The sequence below is a fragment of the Triticum urartu genome, chromosome 3A, assembly GCF_056163025.1.
Source record: "Triticum urartu cultivar PI428250 chromosome 3A, HENAU_Tu73, whole genome shotgun sequence".
NCBI lineage: Eukaryota > Viridiplantae > Streptophyta > Magnoliopsida > Poales > Poaceae > Triticum > Triticum urartu.
Genome location: NC_141875.1, coordinates 677,372,943 through 677,382,157, shown reverse-complemented (window position 1 = coordinate 677,382,157; position 9,215 = coordinate 677,372,943).

Sequence of the window (9,215 nt, the reverse complement as noted above, 5' to 3'; positions counted from 1 at the left end):
AAATGCATGAAAGAATTTGCTTGCACATAAAATTTCTTCGCGTTTCAAATGCCAAAACACATAACTAGCTACCCTAACTATTACAGAGATTCCCTCCTGGGTGTGAAACACAGAAGAAAGTGATGATAGCTGAGCCGATCACATCCCAGATCTTTGGGTGTGAAACTTTTTCTTCGCGTGTGTCCCTTTGCGTCGTAGCCATGGAAAATCTTCATCATTTAACGGGATGCTCGGGTCAATATTCACTGTGAATGGAGCAATTTCATCAAACTTTTCATAATCTTCTGACTTGTCTGTCTTGTCATCCACTCCCACGATGTTTCTCTTCCCAGAAAGAACTATGTGCCGCTTTGACTCATCGTACGATGCATTCGCTTCCTTATCTTTTCTTTTTCTTGGCTTGGTAGACATGTCCTTCACATAGAAAACCTATGCCACATCATTGGCTAGGACGAATGGTTCGTCTGCATACGCAAGATTGTTGAGATCCACTATTGTCATTCCGTACTGCGGGTCTTCCATTACCCCGCCTCGTGTCATATTGACCCATTTGCACCGAAACAAAGGGACCTTCAAACCACGTCGATAGTCAAGTTCCCATATGCCCTGTATATAACCATAATATGTTTCCTTTCCCGTCTTGGTTTCTGCATCAAAGCGGACACCACTGTTTTGGTTGGTGCTCTTCTTATCTTGGGCGATCGTGTAAAATGTATTACCATTTATCTCGTACCCTTTGAAAGTCATTATATTCGAAGATGGTAACTGGGACAGCAAGTACAGGTCATCTTCGATAGAGGTGTCATGCATGGTACATGCTTGCAACCAGCTGGCGAAACTCCTGGTTTGTTCACGTGTAATCCAGTCATCAGACCGCTCCGGGTGTTTGGAGCGTAGCAAATTCTTGTGTTCATCCATATACGGAGCCACCAAGGCGGAATTCTGTAGAACTGTGTAGTGTGCTTCAGTGAGAGAATGTCCGTCCATACATATTATTTGTTCCCCTCCTAGCGTGCCTTTTCCATCCAGTCTGCCCTTATGCCGCGATTCAGGAACACCAATCGGCTTAAGGTCAGGAATAAAGTCAATACAAAACTCAATGACCTCCTCATTTTGACGGCCCTTGGAGATGCTTCCTTCTGGCCTAGCACGGTTATGAACATATTTCTTTAAGACTCCCATGAACCTCTCAAAGGGGAACATATTGTGTAGAAATACAGGACCCAAAATGTTAATCTCTTCGCATAGGTGAACTAGGACGTGCGTCATGATGTTGAAGAAGGATGGTGGGAACACCAACTCGAAACTGACAAGACATTGCACCAAATCATTCTGTAACCTTGGTATGATTTTTGGATCGATTACCTTCTGAGAGATTGCATTGAGAAATGCACATAGCTTCACAATGGATAATCGAACATTTTCCGGTAGAAGCCCCCTCAATGCAACCGGAAGCAGTTGCGTCATAATCACGTGGCAGTCATGAGACTTTAGGTTCTGGAACTTTTTCTCTGCCATGTTTATTATTCCCTTTATATTCGACGAGAAGCCAGACGGTACCTTAATACTGAGCAGGCATTCAAAGAAGATTTCCTTCTCTTCTTTGGTAAGAGCGTAGCTTGCATGACCCTGATGTATGCTGTCTTTTCCGTGCATACGTTGCTGGTCCTCCCGTGCCTCAGGTGTATCTTTTGTCTTCCCATACACGCCCAAGAAGCCAAGCAGGGTCACACAAAGATTCTTCGTCACGTGCATCACGTCGATTGCGGAGCGGACCTCGAGGTCTTTCCAATAGGGCAGGTCCCAAAATATAGATTTCTTCTTCCACATGGGTACGCATCCGTCAGCGTCATTCAGAATAGGTTGTCCACCAGGACCCTTTCCAAAGACCACCTTCAAATCCTTGGCCATATCATGTACATCAGCACCAGTACGGTGGTGAGGCTTCGTCCGGTGATCTGCCTCACCTTTGAAATGCTTGCCTTTCTTTCTTACGGGATGCCTGCTCGGAAGAAATCGATGATGTCCCAGGTACACATTGTTCTTACAATTAGCCAAATATATACTGTCGGTATCGTCCAAACAGTGCGTGCATGCGCGGTATCCCTTGTTTGTCTGTCCTGAAAGGTTACTGAGAGCAGGCCAATCATTGATGGTCACGAACAACAACGCCTTTAGGTCAAATTCTTCCCCCATGTGCTCATCCCATGCACGTACACCTGTTCCATTCCACAGTTGTAAGAGTTCTTCAACTAATGGCCTTAGGTACACATCAATGTCGTTGCCGGGTTGCTTAGGGCCTTGGATGAGCACTGGCATCATAATGAACTTCCGCTTCATGCACAACCAAGGAGGAAGGTTATACAAACATAGAGTCACAGGCCAGGTGCTATGGTTGCTGCTCTGCTCCCCAAAAGGATTAATGCCATCTGCGCTTAGACCAAACCATACGCTCCTTGCGTCATCTGCAAACTCCTTCCCGTACTTTCTTTCGATTTTTCTCCACTGCGACCCGTCAGCGGGTACTCTCAACTTTCCGTCTTTCTTACGGTCTTCTCTGTGCCATCGCATCGCCTTGGCATGCTCTTTGTTTTGGAACAAACATTTCAACCGTGGTATTATAGGAGCATACCACATCACCTTGGCAGGAATCTTCTTCCTGGGGCGCCGGCCCTCGACATCACCAGGGTCATCGCGGCAGATCTTATAGCGCAATGCACCACATACCGGGCAAGCGTTCAAATCCTCGTACTCACCGCGGTAGAGGATGCAATCATTAGGGCATGCATGTATCTTCTGCACCTCTAACCCTAGAGGGCAGACAACCTTCTTTGCTTCGTACGTACTCTCGGGCAATTCGTTGTCCTCTGGAAGCATATCCTTTATCATTACCAGCAACTTTCCAAATCCCTTGTCAGATACACCATTCTCTGCCTTCCATTGCAGCAATTCCAGTGTGGTGCCCAGCTTTTTCTTGTCACCTACGCAATTCGGGTACAACAATTTTGTGTGATCCTCTAACATGCGCTGCAACTTCTTCTTCTCCAAATCACTTGCGCAGTTTCTCTTTGCATCGGCAATGGCCCGACCTAGATCATCAACGGGCTCATCTGATGCCTCTTCTTCAGCTTCTTCCCGCATTGCCGGCTCAGCTTCTTCCTGCATTACCGGCTCAGCTTCTTCCGCCATTGTTGTATCATCGTATTCAGGGAACCCATGGCCAGGATAGCTGTCGTCATCCTCTTCTTCTTCATTGTCTTCCATCATAACCCCTCTTTCTCCGTGCTTGGTCCAAACATTATAATGGGGCATGAAACCGGTCTTAAACAGGTGGACGTGAATGGTTCTTGATGTAGAGTAATTGTGACCATTCTTACAGCGAGCACATGGACAAGGCATAAAACCATCTGCCCGCTTGTTTGCCTCAGCCGCAAGCAGAAAAGTACGCACGCCCTCAACGAACTGGGGAGAGCATCGGTCATCGTACATCCATTGCCGGCTCATCTTCATTACACAACACCGAATAGACCAAATTAATACAAGTTCATACATAAAGTTCATACAACACTTAAATGCAACAAACAAATAACTCTCTAGCTAAAGCATTTAAATGCAACAACAAATACGATCAAGATCGCAACTAAGGTAACAATGGATCCAACAGCATAATGATACCAAGCCTCACTATCGATGGCATATTTTCTAATCATTCTAATCTTCAAGCACATTTTCTCCATCTTGATCTTGTGATCATCGACGACATCGGCAACATGCAACTCCAATTCCATCTTCTCCCCCTCAATTCTTTTCAATTTTTCTTTCAAGTACTCGTTTTCTCTTTCAACTAAATTTAACCTCTCGGCAATAGGGTCGGTTGGAATTTCAGGTTCAGATACCTCCTAGAAAAAATTTCTATGTCAACTTGATGGGCATAATTTGTCATAAACACGAAATGCAACTGGTTTTAAAAGAGAATATACATACCACATCCGAATCATAACAAGGACTAGGGCCGACGGGGACGGATATCAAAACCATGGCACTATATGTATAACAAACAACGTACGGGTAAGATAATTATACGAGTAACTATATATCCAAATCACAAACATCAATTTTTATATAAAATTTCATGAACAAGAGGCTCACCACAAGGTGGTGCCGGCGACGGGACGGTGCGGGCGATCGACGGTGGCTACGATGGAGATTTAGAAGGCACTAAGTAAACCACACCTACATATGCAAACTAAGTGTTATTTTTGACCTCAAATTGCATATGAATCAAATACTAGCACATATATATATATATATCCTCCCAAATTACTAAACTCACAAATTAATCACTATATAAACCAATGCAAGAGCTAATCTAGCAATGAGAGATGAAAGGACAAAGTTGCTAACCTTTGTGATCATTTGAATGGATGAGGGCCTTCAAATCTTGACAAATTTTGGGCAAATTTTGTGATGAACTCGAGAGGAAGAAGGGAAGAACAGAGGAGAGGGCCGGAGAGGGGAAAGGGGGAAGAACAGAGTGCTGGTGGACAAAGGGTTTATATAGGACGACCTTTAGTACCGGTTCGTGGCACGAACCGGTACTAAAGGTGCTGGAGGGGCCCCACTCTGGCAACATCCTGCCACCACTCTCATTAGTACCGGTTCGTGGCACGAACCGGTGCTAAAGGTTAGCCACGAACCGGTACTAATGAAAGCGGCCCGGCTAGCCGTTGGAACCGGCACTAATGTATACATTAGTGCCGGCTCAAATACAAACCGGCACTAATGTGCTTCACGATTGACCCTTTTTCTACTAGTGCCACTACCTTGCACATGACAACATAGGATGCATGCTGAATCAATCTGGTCCGCTCCTCCTGATATCTAACATGTATAGTTCTACTTTCAAAACTATAAGAAGACACACACATAATTTTGCCTTGCATTTTGAAAAGGTAGATGTTTTTGGCTCGATTTATTCTTTTCTCAACATCATCTTACACTGAACATTTGGTTCAAGTAAAATGGCATCCCACAAACAGATACAGGTTCAGAGAAGTGTTCGGTTCATTGCAGAAAAAAAAACTAAGTGCTCTGTTATGCATGTTACCCCAATCGAAGCTCACATTCCCTTTTTTCCTCAAGCTACCTACTCCAAGTTCAAGATAGGTCAGACATCACACCGGACATTTGGACGGAAAACAATCATATTGCTTAGTATCCACAAAGATCAATTATAAGAATGCTAGGATTGAACCTTTGACATGGAGAGAAGAATAAATATGAGGTTGCTATGATACCAGAAGAGCAGACAAATGCTATCGTATTTTGGCACATAACACAGGAATAGGAACATCATCCACTGCTCCCTACGGATAATCACATCACATGAATCAGCTTTGACGGAATTGATCTGAGCATGCATATTGCAATAAAAAACCTATACGCATAATCACATCACATGAATCACCTTTGACGGAATTGATCTGAGCATGCATATCGCAACAAAAAAACCTATTTGAATCTTGCCTTTGGTTGTTCGATCTGAGCACATTCATCTACCAATACCTGAATCATGACCACGTGAATGCCAGATAAGAGAAGCAGAATCGTGTCCTACGAATAGATGTTGATCAATGTTCCACTTCTTGCACGATCGTACCCTAGGAAGAGATGATCTATTGTGGGAGAGATTAGAGCCTGGTTAGGTGATAGAGATGAAGTGGTGAAGATACTAAATAAATTAGGAATCATACAGAATTGATATGAGCATACATATTACAAAAAAAACTATTTGAATCTTGCCTTTGGTCTGTCGATATATGCTCGTGCATCTGTGAATACCTGAATCATCACCACTTGAATCTCGGACAGAAGAGATGCTGATGGATCTTGCACTTTTTGCACGATTGCATGCTAGGAAGAGGTGATCTGATCTGAGAGAAATTAGGATGAAGGGATGAAGATACAGAACAGAGAGATTGAGAGGTTTACCCATGGGAGAGAGATACGTGAGCACTTTCTACGTGAGAGTTTGTTAGACATTGTGAGTTGGGTCAGAGAGAGAGAGAGAGAGAGAGGGATGATTTTTATTTCTCATTGAAGAGATAAACGTCCAGCGAGATATACATGAGATTTTTTTCTGTTGTGTTTTTTTTCTCTGGCTCAAATTTATTTCTCATTGGAGAGATAAAAGGTGAGACGTGAGGGATTGAGAGACAAAGGTCAAGAGAGAGATATACGTGTGTTTTTTCTATTAATTTGTTTTTCTCTGAGTCGATCTACACCATAAAAATACGGCCCCACCAGATTAACGGCTCGTAAAATCTAATTAACATGGGAATTTCCAGGGAGTCTAGAATTAGTATAGGTATAGATAGATAGATAGATAGATAGATGTAGATAGATAGATAGATAGATAGATAGATATAGATATAGATAGATTGCAAACCCTACAGCGGAAATCCCTCACGCTTGCGCGACATGGAGAGCACCATAGGACAACACCAATAATAAAACATACAACTCAAACCAATCACGATCATCAAATAGCCATTAGGACAAAACAGATCTACTCAAACATCATAGGATAGCCATACATCATTGGGAAATAATATATAGCGTTGAGCACCATGTTTAAGTAGAGATTACAGCGGGTAAGAGAGAGGTTACACCGCTGCATAGAGGGGGGAAGAGTTGGTGATGATGGCGGTGAAGTTGTTGGTGAAGATCGCAGTGATGATGATGGCCCCCGGTGGCACTCCGGTGCCACCGGAAGCGAGGGGGAGAGAGCCCCCCTCCTTTTTCTTCCTCTTCATTGACCTCCTCCCTAGATGGGAGAAGGGTTTCCCCTCTGGTCCATGGCCTCCATGGCGTGGGAGGGGCGAGAGCCCCTCCGAGATTGGATCTGTCTCTCTATCTCTCTCTGTTTCTGCGTTCTCAGATTCTTCCCTTTCACCGTTTCTTATATTCCCAGAGATCCGTAACTCCGATTGGGCTGAAATTTTAACACGATCTCTATCCGGAAATTAGCTTTCTTGCGGCGAAAGAAGGGCTCCAACCGCCTTACGGGGTGGCCACGAGGGTCAGGGGCGCGCCTGACACCCTGGGACGCGCCCCCCTACCTCGTGGGTCCCTCGAGCATCGTCTCGCGTGGATTCTTCTTCCCCAAAATCATATATATTGCAAAGAAAAATCTTCGTCAGTTTTTATTCCATTTGGACTCCATTTGGTATGGATATTCTACGAAACAAAAAACATGCAACAAACAGGAACTGGCACTGGGCACTGGATCAATATGTTAGTCCCAAAAATAGTATAAAAAGTTGCCAAAAAGTATATGAAAGTTGAATAATATTGGCATGGAACAATCAAAAATTATAGATATGACGGAGACGTATCAGCATCCCCAAGCTTAATTCCTGCTTGTCCTCGAGTAGGTAAATGATAAAAAAGATAATTTTTGATGTGGAATACTACGTAGCATAATCTTGATCATATGTCTAATCATCGCATGAATATTAAGACACGAGTGATTCAAAGCAATAATATATCCTTTGAAATAAAAACAATAATACTTGAAGCATACCAACCAAGCAATTATGTCTTATTGAAATAACATAGCCAAAGAAAGCTCATCCCTACAAAATCATATAGTCTGGCTATGCTCCATCTTCACCACACATAGCATTCACATCATGCACAACCCCAATGACAAGCCAAGCAATTGTTTCATACTTTTGACGTTCTCAAACCTTTTCAACTTTCACGCAATACGTGAGCGTGAGCCATGGACATAGCACTATAGGTGGAATAGAATATGATGGTAGAGAAGACAAAAAGGAGAAGATAGTCTCACATCAACTAGGTGTATCAACGGGCTATGGAGATGCCCATCAATAGATATCAATGTGAGTGAGTAGGGATTGCCATGCAACGGATGCACTAAGAGCTATAAGTGTATGAAAGCTCAAACTGGAAACTAAGTGGGTGTGCATCCAACTTCCTTGCTCATGAAGACCTCGGGCATTTGAGGAAGCCCATCATCGGAATATACAAGCCAAGTTCTATAATGAAAATTCCCACTAGTATATGAAAGTGATAACTCAAGAGACTCTCTATATGAAGAACATGGTGCTACTTTGAAGCACAAGTGTGGAAAAGGGATAGTAGCATTGTCCCTTTTATTTTTATTTTATTTTTTTTAATTGGCCTTTTTTTGCATTTCCCTTTTTTTGGCCTTTTTTGGGGACAATGCTCTATTAATGATGATCATCACACTTTTATTTACTTACAACTCAATATTACAACTCGATACTAGAACAAAGATATGACTCTATATGAATGCCTCCGGCGGTGTACCGGGATGTGCAATGATCTAGCCTAGCAATGACATCAAAAAACGGACAAGCCATGAAAACATCATGCTAGCTATCTTACGATCATGCAAAGCAATATGACAATGATGCTCAAGTCATGTATATGATGATGAAGGAAGTTGCATGGCAATACATCTCGGAATGGCTATGGAGATGCCATAATAGGTAGGTATGGTGGCTGTTTTGAGGAAGGTATATGGTGGGTTTATGGTACCGGCGAAAGTTGCGCGGTACTGGAGAGGCTAGCAATGACGGAAGGGTGAGAGTGCGTATAATCCATGGACTCAACATTAGTCATAAAGAACTCACATACTTATTGCAAAAATCTATTAGTCATCGAAGCAAAGTACTATGCGCATGCTCCTAGGGGGATAGATTGGTAGGAAAAGACCATCGCTCGTCCCCGACCGCCTCTCATAAGGAAGACAATCAATAAACACCTCATGCTCCGACTTTGTTACATAACGGTTCACCATACGTGCATGCTACGGGACTTGCAAACCTCAACACAAGTATTTCTCAATTTCACACTTACTCGACTAGCATGACTCTAATATCACAATCTTTATATCGCAAAACTATTGCAAGGAATCAAACATATCATATTCAGCGATCTACAAGTTTATGTAGGATTTTATGACTAACCATGTGAATGACCAGTTCCTGTCATCTCTCTAAATAGATATAAGTGAAGCACGAGAGTTTAATTCTTTCTACAAAAGATATGCCCCCGCTCTAACAAGTATAAGTGAAGAAAAAGAGCATTCTACAAATGGTGGTTGTCTAAGTGAAGAGAAATAGGCAATCCAAACTTCAAATGATATAAGTGAAGCACATGAA